The 13,921-nt window shown below is 44.1% G+C and overlaps 1 protein-coding gene and 1 long non-coding RNA gene across 14 annotated transcripts in view; one reads left to right on the top strand and one right to left on the bottom strand.

The window, feature by feature from the left end:
• LOC138497606 (uncharacterized) overlaps positions 1-2,505 on the bottom strand; it is a 220,133-nt gene extending 217,628 nt beyond the window's left edge. Inside the window, exon 1 of the long non-coding RNA XR_011278619.1 lies at positions 2,345-2,505. This is a non-coding gene — a long non-coding RNA (uncharacterized lncRNA). The remainder of the gene's footprint in view (positions 1-2,344) is intronic.
• NCOA2 (nuclear receptor coactivator 2) overlaps positions 2,479-13,921 on the top strand; it is a 2,606,235-nt gene continuing 2,594,792 nt past the window's right edge. For 11 of the 13 annotated variants that reach the window (XM_069621172.1, XM_069621171.1, XM_069621170.1 and 8 more), the window contains exons 1-2: positions 2,479-2,570; positions 12,249-12,346. The gene's annotated coding sequence lies outside the window, so the exon portion shown is untranslated. Of the gene's footprint in view, positions 2,571-3,308; positions 3,339-12,248; positions 12,347-13,921 lie in introns of those variants that run through there. The other 2 variants (XM_069621168.1, XM_069621169.1) reach the window with 2 other exon arrangements.

Raw genomic sequence — 13,921 nt, 5'->3', positions numbered from 1 at the left:
AGAAAGAGGACACCCACTAAGGAACACAACCCACGCATCATGCCGCGCCACAAGAAAGACAAAAAAGTCAGAAAAGACAACAGAAATAATAAGACATCCCAAACCACTTGGGAAGGCACGAACCAGCATGATCCCACAACCCCAAAAAACCCGACAAACATCTGAGATGGCCCAAGGACACATACAAATAACACAGCAAAGACAGACTACAATGCTCGCTACCTGTCCACATACGACATCTTGGTAAACAAAAACAGCACAGCAACAATGAACCGACAACCAACAAGCTTCACAAATACAGACCCAATCAGGACACAAACAGATGACAACTAATAAACCATCACAACCCAGTCCCCACCATGGACAATACCCCAACCAGAACAAGGAACAAATTGGAAACCATCACACTCACTCTACACCCCCTATATCACCAAGGCTGGAACAACAGAGTGGTAGCTACCCTATTTACCACCCGGAAACAAACCAACACCACCATAAACCTTATCGGTCTACTCAACAAAGAGACTGACCAACAAAGAACCACCCCACCCAAAAGACTCAACCGGGAAAAACCCACCTGGAACGGAAACCCAACCAACAACAGGCTGGTCAGAACAAACAAAACTAACAACAACACAAAAGGTAAATCCAAAAAACTACACTGCAACCTCCTCAACATTAGATCCATGGCAAACCACTCAACAGAAATCAATGACCTCCTAAGCGAAGAAGGCACAGATGTGCTCTTCCTTACTGAAACCTGGCTATCAGACAACTATAAAGCCATCACGAATGAAGTAATATCCGACAATTATAAAATTAATACACGCCAGCAGAGAAAACCGAAGAGGAGGTGGAATCGCAATTATACACAAAAACACGCCTGAGCATCTCGAATCATCACAACCAACGCGGAAGACTATGAATCCCTACAAATCAAGATAGAACTCAACAACCAATCCAACATAGTATTCCTACTAATCTACAAACCATCTTCTTACAACCCCAACTTTGCAACAAAACTAGCGGATGAGGCAGCTATGCTATCAACCCACCACAATAACCTAGGTGAAAAAGATCCTGCTGATACATAGATACAACAGGAGACACACTCAACAATTGGATCACCAAGGCCATTGACCAATTAGCACCAGCTAAAACATTCAAAGTGACACCAAAAAAACTGGCAGCAAAATGGTTCACAGAAGAACTGAAAAAACGTCCAGAAAAACAACTGCAAAATGGAGGGAACAATGCACTATACACGACTAAATAAAATACCAAAGACAACTCAAACTGTACAAAGCAACAGTCCTCAAAACAAAAAAAACTACTACGCCAGAAGAATTGGCAAACAATTCACAGCAAGAACTCCATCACCCCTACACACTTTGTGACAGACACTTACACCAGAGCAGGGTATGTGTAGTAGCTGCACAGAAGATACTGCGTCTCCAGGCATTAGTCTGCGCAGATATTATTATATATGTAATCACTTACACCAGAACAGGGTGTGTGTAGCGGTTTATAGTGATAATTTCGAAAACAATAATGTCGAAAGTCATTTTTTCGAGAAATAAAATGTTGAAAAAAAAAAGTAGAATTTTTTTTCAATACGTTTTTTTTTTCGAAATGGGGGTTCCCCGCCCAATCCCCCATTTTTGTAATTTTTTTTTTGTTTTATCCATTTTTTTTTACTCCCGGACCCCAAAATAAATATATAATTTTAAAAAACGGAATTTGACATTTTTTTTCTGACATTTTTTTTCAACATTTTTGTCATTTGACATTATTTTTTCGAAATTATGACTGACCACCCTGTGTAGCAACTGTACAGCAGTTACTGTCTCTGCAAGTATTAGCCTGCGCAGGAGTGTGTATATATATATATATATAGTCACTTACACCAGAGCAGGGTCTGTGTAGCAGCTGCACAGCAGTTACTGCGTCTGCGAACATTGTCAGACATCGGTATTATATATATAGCACTTACACCAGACCACGAACTGTGTAGTAGCTGCACAGCAGTTACTGCGTCTGCCAGCACTGCAGAGCCTGAACTGTTTTTATTAGATAGGTAGTCACTTACACCAGAGCACGGCCTGTGTAGTAGCTGCACAGCAGTTACTACGTCTGCGAACATTGTCAGACACCGGTATTATATATATAGCACTTACACCAGAGCACGGTCTGTGTAGTAGCTGCACAGCAGTTACTGCGTCTGCGAGCACTGCAGAGCCTGAACTGAACTGAACTGAACAAAAGGGAGAGAACGTCTAAGTTGATGGATGCTAAAAGAAATGCATATCAAATTCACTAAAAGAGCTGGATCGTATGCACTCACCTGATGCTGCCTGGAAACTGGACATGCACGTTTGGTAAAGGGTAGTTTTCTAGTTCCCATTTGAGAAACGGAGCATAGCAAGGCCCACCTCCACTTCATCACGTGGGTTGCTCTGCATCACGTGGGTTTCAACGTTCACTTCGTCATCTGTTTTGCAGGGGAGGCGTTGCAGGAGCGATTCCTCCGTTCCAAAGAACATTTCCTATGGTTGGTTATTTGGTTTCTGGTAAGTTTTAAAAGTTATCTCTTGTTAATTGTTACTTTAATGCAGAGCGGCAATATTGGGAAGGGGTATTTCTGTGTATTTTGGTGGTTTGTAATGTGCATCAGGGGTGAGGTTTACTTAAAGTACAGGTGGATTCAGTTTTGTTTTTTTTCGTTATTTCAGTGTTTTTGAGGATATGTTATGTGCATCAAAGGGGTGAGGCAATATTGGGAGGGGGTATTTCTGTATATGTTGGGGTTTGTAACATGCATCGGTTGAGATTTACTTAAAGTACAGGTGGATTCAGTTCGTTTTGGGGTTTTCTCATGCAGATGTGCGATTTACATGTGGGAGATGTGTTTTATGGAGTGGGGCTGGGCACAGTGCGTTCCTCCGTCCCACTGGGACTTCCACTGTACCAGTGAACAGTACACAGCAGATGGGGATATGTGTTTTATGCAGACAGACGCATATGGGTACGAATTTCCAGTGTAACATTTCAGTTCTTTATCTCTCCTGCATGGGGGCGATTTGGCATTCCCTGGGTAGGAATTGTTCATTTACCCCTTTGCAATGTGTGGAAGAGAAGGCTAAACGGAGGCCTTGTATTGCTTTCATTATCAATCACACATTTAAAGTCCCTATGAGACCCGCTAGCATTGTGTGTTTGTTTTAAAGTTTGCCGATACTTTATGAAATGCCTTTACGGCGTAACGACTTCGTTCTGTTACGTCGTAGTGACGGTTTCACGTGGGACGTCTACGTGCTTAGGAAGAAGTGCACGGGCAGGTATTTATTTTTTTATTGCGCATTTTTAATACGCTTATCCATCTCGGGAACGCCCCTGGTCTATTTAACATTTGTATTTACATTGAGCTCATACACATGTGTTTCACAGCGCGACAAGGGAGAGGAACAGGGGAGAACAAAACACCGATGGGTTGGTTTTTCCTATTTTGATTTTAGTTGCAACAGCGGATCTTTGTGTGTCTTCTTGGCTGGTATCCTCTTCCCGGCTCCACCCACCCCCAAACAGAAGTGGTTTATGGCCGTGCCGCACACGCCCCCGGAATTTCATGGCATATTCGGCTGCTGCCATCTTCACCCTTATCCAGTGGTGCAAATGAGAACAATTTGGTGGGGGTGAGGGAGGGGGCAGGGTTTGGGGGCGGAGCTGGCTGCTTACCTCCGATCAAAGGAAATGTCCAAAATAATAGTTTAAAACGGCGCAATTTCTTTCATGCTGCTTCTTTTCCAAACTATGTATCAATTCCACTTCCATGTCACTGGTGATGTTAGTTCACTATGTTAATAATAGTTTTGACCAGTGTTGCGGAATATTCTTTAAAATGCACAATTTGCATCCCATTTTATAAAAAAAAAAATTGCATCCCATTTTATTAAAAAACAAAAAACTTTCCCCTGGGGTACTATTCAACCAGGGTTAGAAAATGAATTAATTGCCATTTACAACTAATGGCCACTTTTTCATTGCTGCCCAAGACAATTCTATGGCCCAGTCCGACCCGCACATGTACATTGGAGCAAACCGTACCAGCCATCTGTGCACCTAAACTACCAACAGCAGTGTTACTCTACACTGTGATCTTAGCTCATGCAGAGCAGTATTTTAAGCAGACTGTGAAAGAATCATTAATAAGAGCAATTACTCTAGCTAATGGTGAAAGAGCAGATGATCTGTGGGGAAACACTATTTTTTTTTAACTTTTAATTTGTGAACAATTTTTTTTTTTTTTTTTTTTTTTTTTTTACAAAAAGAAGCAATTCAAGTTCTCCAGTGCATTTGCTTTATGAAGTTCATTAGCTGTGTAGTTGCGTCTTTCCTCTCTCATCAGTTTAGACGAACACATGAATGTTTCTTTATCGTCAGATCCTTTTTGTCACTTATGCAACCACGCCAATCATTTTGAAGAAACCCACCACTGCGATGACCCTGTTCATCATAAACGTATACGTTTTTAAGCAGGTGGCCTAGCCATGTGGATCTTTATTTTGAGAAACTGTACAGGATAGGAGATGCCTTCTTGTCTCGATTTGATTATCTTGGGTGCAGAAGCGGCATTTGTTGAGTCCACCTGTTGTCTGATCGCTAAGGTCTCGTTTGTGCTGATTAAGTTCAGGCAAATTCTCATGAAACTTGTTCTTGGAGCTTTGTCTGGGATTTTCACGAGGTATAATCTCATTTACTTTTTTTGGATTATATGGGAGATCCGTCAGGCTCATTGTTCGGCTATATCCAGAGTCTCTATCCAATCCATTTCGAATGATCTTCCTGTATAGCATCAGACCGCTTCTTTCGACGGTTGCTTTCAGGGAGGACAAACTCGGTTCACGTCGAATCAACACCATAGTATTCGACTGTGGCAATGACAGCACTTGGGTCCAAGAGTGTCCCTCAAGCTTAATCCATCTGGAGTCCAGAAGTGATGGCATTGCTTCAGCTCCAAAAACTATACTTGGGATCACCTTTTGATCTAAAGAATTTCAGGATTGGCATTAATGAGAAACGTCCAAACTTTCTGTTCATGATTTTTGTTTGGACTATTAAGGTTATCATCTTTGCTCGTAGATGGTCTTGCATTGGTGTTTCAGCTCTACTGTTTCTCAGTATTATCCCCAAGTATTTGAAACTGGTGCCGTTTTCCAGCCTGTTACCCTCCGTGAACAGTTTGGGATTATTATTTTTTTCCAAACATTACCTTCTTATTTTTGTTTCGTTGAGTTCCAAGTTGTTGTCTCTCAGGTAGACCTTCAAGTTAATCATCTGTTTTTGTAACCCGACAGGTGTTTGGTCAAGCAGTATTATGTCGTCCGCATAGAGGATTCTTGGGATTTCTGTATTTCCCAATGACGGCGGGAAGGCTCAAATTTAATTCCTGGGAGTCCCTATAGTCAGCGATGTAAGAGTTGTATAAAGCTGGTGCTAGAGGGCATCCTTGCTTCACCCCACGCGCTGTTAGGATATTATTTGATAACAGGCCAGCTTTGTTTAGCCTTACTCTCATTGAGGTCTGTGAGTACAAAGCCTGGATAGGGTGTAAAATTGAGCTCGCGCACCTTCGATGGATCAAGATTTCTCTATTCACCCTGTCGAAAGCTTGCAACAAGTCCACGAAGATTGGACATAATTGTGTTTTGGCTTGAAGTGCTTTTGCCTTCAGAACACTTATTAGAAGAATGTTTGCTGAAGTTCCCAGTCCATGAACGAAACCCGCCTGTAGTGGATGATAATTATCGGAGGCAAAGGTCCACTCTTGGAAGCCCTCCAGACCTAAGGAACCAAACATTTTGCCGATGGTATCCAGTAGAGCGATTGGGTGATATTGCCTTGGATCATTCTTGTCTCCTTTTTTGGGAATTGCACTGCAGTCTCTCTCACTTATCGGGGATGCCGAGGCTTCCGGGTGCTGTTTCAGGTTATAATTAGTTAACCCATCTGGCCCGGTGCTCGAGAGTTATTTAATTTTCTTATCTTGTCTTCTTGTCACTGGTGATGTTCCAGCGCACTTTAACAGATGGCGTGTCAAGGGGGCATTTGTCTGCCAATGATTTTATATAATTCCTTGTGTGAAATCCAAGCTTTTTCGGCCACGTTGTTATCAAGTGTTGGTTCATTTGCGCCTGGCTCAATAAGGGTCCAGAAGACCGTGGAGTTTTTGCCACTCAGAATGCGCAGCATTGCTTCCGAGTCTGCTTGGTATAAATTTACTCTTTGCTGCCGTATCCAGGCTTTGTAGTATTTTTTTTTTCCTCCTCTTTTGCTTTAGTTATTAGCGTTTGCTTTGTCTTACTATTCGCCTTTTAGGTACTAACAGTTTGTTGTACACATGGAGCTTTGGTTTTAAGGTGTCAGAGCTCTGCAGTTTGTTAACTTTGTGTACTTTGAGGAAGGGCTGATGGGCAAGAACTTCTATGCCTCTTTTTCCACACTGTTCCTTTGCTTGGCGATAGATGTCAAGTAGACAATTTCTTTTAGTCTAAGGCGTGTATTCCCCTTACAAGGCTCCAGGTTATTAAGCATGCTTTCCCTGTTCAAGCGTGTGACTTTCTTGTGGGTTGCTAGTTATGGTTGCTGTTTAAGGTTCTCACAACTTCAAAGTCTTCAATTTGCTCCAGCAATTTTCTTGAGACACACGTGTGATCTATCATGAGACCCACTCCTTTTCCTTCCCATGTCGGTACTGATGGTATTTGGTTGTTTTTTATTTTGTGGAGATTATGCAGATCGTATGCATCCATTAACTGATTCCATTTTCTGCCCCTAAGATATGAATGCACTCTCGAATGAAGGTCTGCCTCCTTTGCCCCCTCTGTTACGCACACTGCATTTAAGTCAATCGAAATTATTGTGTGATCGATTTTGGGGGTGGCGTTGGCTTCTTCAAGGGTGTCTTCTATGGCGTGTAAGTATTTTTCGGCATGAGTTCTGGCCGGGTTCCAGTAAGTGTTGATTAGGAGAATCTTTTCAAATTTCGTTGGATCTTCTTGGGGCTCTTGTCTATTCTACAAAACTAAGACTGCTTGAATTAGTTCTGTGGCTTGAAGGGTAGAATCTAGCGTTTAGCCGCTTCCTGCTCTTATGGCGATTAGGAGCCTGGAAATGGGCCTACCAACCTCCCCCTTAATTGCTGGTGAGAGTTCCAGGTCATATCCATCGAGGTAAGGCTTTGTAGTTAACCATGTCTCTTGGAGACAAACAATATCAAAGTCGCCTAGGTTAACATCCGAGATCGTAGTTAAATGTCCGAAACCTCGGGTATTCCATGAGCACATTGAGTTTTTCCTTGGTGCAACTGTTCTTCTGACTTCCCCTAGATCAAGCCCCGAAACCTTGCTGCATTTCGATGTTGGTGGCTAGAAGAATTTATGGTTTTTCTGGACTCATGATGTCCAAATGCTCTGCTTTGGGGGCGGTTGTTGCTCATTTTCCTCTACGCCTGTGCTGGTGGTTTCTCGGAATCTCATGCTCTTTGCCACTTTGTGTTTATTGTTTCTCACGAAGGCAGGGCCTCGTGGGAATCTCTCTTTTTAGGAGAGTCCGCTGTCTCGTCTTGCTGGCAAAGATTCATTAAGGGTCCGTTCATATGATGACTGTGTTCACAATTTCGAAGATACCCCCTCCGACTGTGGTTAGGCGACTTGTGCATCTATAGTCTTTCCTTCAATTTTGCATTACTTGGACTTTCTTGGTGAGCTTTTCTGCCCATGTATCTTTCTCTGTCTGGATTCATATCAAACTTTCGTCTCTTTGGCTCGTGAATCTCCTTAATTTCATAACCCATCCCGCAATGGTTTTCGCAAAGGGTTTTGCCGGGGTAATGGCTCAATTAGAACCAAAGGCCCTAGATCTCTTGCAATAGCCCCATTCTCCCTTGGTTTCTTTTGTGCAGGTTTCATATCTTGTGACTGCAGCTCTGGGATAATGCCTTCCGATACGTAAGCTGCTCTACCCTTGGCTTGGGTTAGTGCCAGTACTTCCTTTTGGGTGCCGGAGGATGTGGCCACTTCGGAACTCTGTACTCTGTTCAGAGGAAACTTGTACTGGCATTTGAGTTGAACTTGTTGCTGTTACTAGTTCTTAGTATAACCCTCCAGATGGGTTTGTTTTGAATGCATGGATGACATTATTGCTGCGTTGTCTTTAAGGGGTTCATTCATAGCCTTGTATAGTTTACAAAAAGGGGCTAGCGCAATCGTGACCGTTGACATAATGGACATCAAGTCAACTTTTTCGGAAGGGGTATCTCGTGAAACTGGACTTGAAATTTCACTGAGCCGTCTCGTGGGGGAGTGGGGGAACTGTCCTCTCCCGGGTCAACCCATGCTGAATGGTTAATTCAAGTTTTTTAAAATTTAATTTAATTTATTTTTTATGGGGGATCTAGCTTTCTGTGATTATTCTTTTTCAGCCGCGTGTGAAGATGCCATCCTGTTTTGAGTCCTCTCATTTGTCGATGTCATTCCAAGCTCTTGCCTTGGAAGGCTACTTTCATTAGACAATGCAGGTATTGAGTCTGGTTGACTTTTCTCTAAACCAACCTCGGTCCGCTGGTCTGGATTTTCAGGCATTAGGCAGGCAGCTGTTTATTTTGACGATGGGGGTTCCATTGTTGCAGCCGTTTCGTTAGTCATCTCTGGAATACGATTCTGTAGAATGTCCTCACTTAATTGGCCATCGGACCGCCCTTTTTCTTGCCTGATATAATGCAGTTTTATCAATGTTGGCGTTTTGGGCAGGTCCTCCCCGGCCTTTAGCGCTTGATTTCTGTGCTTGTAACGGGCCTGTAGGGGAAGCTTGTCTGCTGAGCTTACTTGTAATGGAGCCCGGGCACCGACACCTGCTGACTTGACAGGCTTCCGACCATGCCAGCATTTCGGCGTCAGTCAGTTCAACAGGACGCCGCTCCCCCATTGATTTTTGTTGCAAAAAAATGTTTCAGCATGCTAGATCGCACCGATTTTTGCTGTAGAGCGAGAAGACGAGGTTTCGTTTTTAACGCTTTTGGGTGCAAACACGTGTGTACTCGGGGTCTCTTTGAGTCTTTTCTTCTGATTTGTAGTCCGCTGTAAGAATTCACCCCCTCCCCCACCCTGACTTTGTATTTATTTTTTCAGCACTTTGGCCTGGCTGGCCTAAACCTCAGGAGCCCGTCTCCTCTCGGCAAGCGTCTTCCGTAGGGAGGGTTGAGGTAGTGGCATGTGTAGATCTTAAATTTTTTGGCTTTTTGCCTACTTCCCGGGATTGTTTGGTCCTTTGTCTTCAGATGTTAATTTGGGCTAATGAGTTTCCTTCTTCCAAGTTATGCGCACAATAGCCCCATGTATTATTCCTTGTCGGCGTATCTGGAGGAGTTGTTAAATCCTCTCTGACCACAATATCGTGGCCTTCGATATTTACTTCGTTAGTTTTCTTAACCACATGCGAGCAGCACCTAGGAGGGGCTGGGGGAGAGCTGCCTCTTGACCTTAAAGTGTCACCCGTGGGTTTACCCCGGTGGTGACGGTGTTTATAGCAATGGAAACAATATCTCCAGCTTCAGATAGTCTTCAATTTGCTTTCTTTGTATTCATTGGGGCACGCTGGCTGCATTGCCTCAGCGGTCTGTTTTTGTTTCTTTATCGCCCTCTCCAGTGTGTCACACACTAGGTTCTCCCGGGAGACGCAGCTCTTACCTTCAATCTTCTCGAACAGACTGCGTCCCGCTCAGCGTCCACACTCCGCCATAAGCAATGTTTTCTTTTACGTGAACCATGCCCGGCACCGCTCCTGCAGCTCCCCTCTGAAAGCAGTTGGGTGGCTGCTTCGTGTGGGATAGTTTTAATGATAATGGGGGGTATTTATGTAGTCATGCAATGTTTGTCGGATACAAGCATCCGACAAACATTGCATAAATAAATGAATAATCCGGGTCCATATATCCAACAAATATTGCATAAATAAACCGGGTCGTGGCTGATGACTTTAACTTCCTCTGGTGACCCCGTGCAGCCTTCACAGGTTCACCAGAAGAAGTTAGTGTGCTTTTCCTGCAGCTGTGACCTGTATCATAGTCCTGCTGTGTACACATAGGAGGGCACAGCCATCAGAGTGCTCATGGCAGCAATGAGCTGCTCCGCCCCCCTACTGTGTGCCGCCTCTTTTCTTAGGTTTTTTTTTTTCAAAGTAACCCAGCACAGGTTGACTCTGGCCTGATCCGGCTACACAGCTGATGCGGGATCTCGGATCCGGCGAGAGCCGGCCTAATGACCAGCGCTGCTGTTATCTGCGCAACACGGCTTTCACTGTTAAAAAAGCAGTGGGCTCACTACGACAGCATGCAGTTCCCTTGGTATGATTTCTGTAACTTTACTGCCTTTACGAGGTGAGGGGTTCTGAACATTGCAGGGAGATGTGCCTGACTTTACTGATCAGTGCTGCCTGGCAGTGCATTGACCACTCCCCAAATATTTCTTTCTCTCTGTATAGGACCGACTTCCTCCATTTCCCTGCGACTTCTTGATTTACCTGCGTTATCTCACTGACTAGGTGCCTGCATGTTGCTTTGCTAGTATACAGTGAAAATGCAAACTCCTATGTAGTCTTGCGAGCAAGATAACAATGAGTATTTAGCCCTAAAAAATAGCCATACTGTAGGCAGAGGTCTTCAATCTGTGGGGTCTGTGATCCAGGACAGCGAGAAAAGAGAAAATACATGCTCAGTCAGTGCAATGTGATCAGGGCGCGGGGAATAAATGCTGCCTGGACGTGCGCTTTCCTGCATTTGGATCGCGTGTCCACGCTGTGTTGTTGCTTCCTGCTGGTACCACCAGCGTCTTATTGCCTGGTAAGGGATGCCGCTTCTCAGCTCAGATTGCCGCACCACAGTTGGTGGGAGTACCGGGAAGCAGGCGTTTCAGGCCTTTGTCGGTCCCTCTGCTTCCCTCTCTCCCTTTGGACCCACGAAGACTAACGGGTGGGGAAAGGTGAGCAGGGGGGCACCACAGAAATCGATGGGCCATGAACATCAATGCGGCGGGGAGGGGGCTGGTCAATGTTGAAAGCAGGCATTTTACATGCTGAACACGTTATTGTTCAAATGTGCGTTTAACACATTCAAAGGAAAAAAGTAATTTCCTAACTCAAACGCTGCGGCAACTTGCGTTCACTAGTTTGCTTTGAGATGTGTGGTATTTTTTTATTTATTTATTGTTATTAATGTATTAATTTTTTTTCTTTTTTTCTTGAGCACCACATTAATGCTCTAAATTTGTGTGGCCCTTGCTTTGTGTTTTATCACAGGTTATATTTATAAAGGTGTTATGTTTACAAATAAATGTTTCTGTTGTGCTGACAGCAGTTATTAGGAAATTAAACTGGGTTCATGGGTGCCAAACGGTGGCTGAAATACCCCAACCCTTCCTTTGGCCAAACACATTTTATAGCGCTTCCTTAGCAAAAAGTCATTCGATTTACAAGTTTTGCATATTTTTATTGTTTTGATTAAATTCAACCTTAAACACAGTCTCCGAGCTACCCCGGGAGCCATCTACTATAGAGCAAGTCTATGCATCCCTTGATGTACTAAAATCACTACATTACCAACAGTACTTTGGGTGCACCGCTGCCGTAGAAGTGATTTAAAGTGGAATTCATGTATATCATCCTGCTGTGGGTGCCAGGCCTTCGCCTGCACGTGGCACCATATGTTGCAGAGAAGCCAGGGGCCCTTGTGTCTGGCATGGCAGGTGCAGCAGTCTGCTGCTACGTCAGCACTGTCACCTAACTGCAGTATAAGCTACATGGCTATTACTCGATGTTTCCAAACTACTGTGTCGTATTCTGTGTAAGATATGTAGATGAATGATTAGAATGCCAGCAGGCTGGACTTCTCAACTGTTAAGGGTGGAATATAACAAGCTGATGCTCTTTCTCTCGCTCGCTCATGTTATATTTTTTTTATCTCTGTGACTGAGTACGAGTCACGTTTTCAGGTATGTGTTCTGACTGCTCTCTCTGCCAGCTGGGGTGGACTGGTCTATAGTGAACTTTGGAGATTTCCTGGTTGGACCCTGCACTCTAGGTCCCTTTTGTGTGCAGGGAGGATGTGTGCCAACTGGCAGAGTGTAGTGTGCAAATATTGGTATGGTCAATCTGGTAAGTCTATAATTATTTTTTTAATTGTATTTCTTCAATTGCAGGAACACAAATTGGCTCAATCATCCCATCTTGGACAGCAAAGTCCCCAGCACCAATGGCATTATAAATATCCTGACATCTGTATTAGGACTTGCCGACGGTAAGCATCTTTTTAAAAAACTACTGTATTTTGCTGTGGGTAATGGTGGGGTAATTTTAAAGGTATAGTAGGGTCACAATCGGGGATTTCAAACCTATTTTTGAGGCTGTTTCTTTCTCATGTCCAGTTTGGGGGCGGTACTGAAGGTTCACGTTTCATGTTGGAGTTGCAGTTACAGTGCACTGTGTACTCTCTCCTGGTTTCCCAGCGTTAAGTCCTGCTTACTAGTTGATGCCTAACACCCAAGAGCTGGTTTTAAGTGTTAGGCAGAATCATATGCAGTACCCTTTGGGAACACCACACACATTTAAGACTATGTGTAAGTACAATTTCACCTTTGGTACAAGCCTGTACTACACAGTAAAGAGGTAGCGATGGCTGAGCAGCCAGACTTATCTCAAGAGTAAAGTGAGCAGTATCAGAAGTTACACAAAGGACGTAATTTACTATGGTTCAAACAAACACTGAGTCAATGTTTCTGAGTAAAAGAATATACATTTATTTACACCATCTGTTCTAAAACAGTTCATTATTATAAAGCAACAGAAAATCACAATCTTAATACACTACAACACCCAATCAATTCTGGACAAGTTAATTGACGTATGTCCTGCTCAGCTCATTAAAGATTGTGGCCTGACCCTTGCCCCCTTTTTGACAGCATTTATCAATGCATCCTTCCAGTCTGGCCATGTCCCAACTGACCTTAAGGAAGCCTGGGTACGACCGCTCCTCAAGAAGCCATCCCTTGACCCATCGGTACCGGGGAACTACAGGCCCATCACCACTGTCCCCTTCTTGCTGAAAATATTGGACAAAGCAGCCTACCTGCAAGTCCAAAAATTCCTTGAGGACCACCATCTTCTGGGCCTTCGGCAGTCTGGCTTTAGACCACGACATGCGACCGAAACGGCCCCCCTCGACCTAAAAAATCAAATGGATGACATCAGGGATGCCGCCACACCTGCGCTCCTTCTGCTCCTTGATTTATCAGCCGCATTTGACCTCGTGGACCACAACACTCTTTGCCATCACCTCTCCATTGTTGGCAACTTCTCCCCCAAGGCGTGCGCGTGGATCACTTTGTTTCTACAGGAAAGGGCCATGAAATTCTTCTCAGATTCAGCGTGTGCCTCTCCTAGTCACATTAAATGTGGGGTGCCGCAAGGCTCTTGCATTGCGCCTACCCTCTATAACCTGTTCACCAGGCCTCTCTTCAACCTTCTTGACACCCTGGGCATCTCATACACCAACTATGCTGATGACACCCAGGTGCTCATCCCTCTTACAGGTGACTGTGAGGCAGGCAGGATTACCCTTAACTCCATTTATTGCACTATCCAAGCCTGGATGGCAGAAAACTGGCTGTGCCTCAACAGTGAGAAAACCGAGCTTTTGCTAATTGGGTCACCAACCATCCTGGCTAACCTCGACTATTGCTCCTTCACCATTGATAATATATCCATTGCTGTGTCCCAAATAGTTAAGACCTTGGGAGTCTATCTCCACTCTAATCTCACTATGAACAGGTAGGTCAACGCCATTGCCTCTTCCTCGGCCTACTACTCCAAACTG

The sequence above is a fragment of the Ambystoma mexicanum genome, chromosome 5q, assembly GCF_040938575.1.
Source record: "Ambystoma mexicanum isolate Mex_15411 chromosome 5q, UKY_AmexF1_1, whole genome shotgun sequence".
In the NCBI taxonomy this organism is placed as follows: domain Eukaryota; kingdom Metazoa; phylum Chordata; class Amphibia; order Caudata; family Ambystomatidae; genus Ambystoma; species Ambystoma mexicanum.
The sequence above is the reverse complement of the archived record's forward strand: the minus strand, read 5'-3'. Positions and strand labels throughout refer to the sequence as shown.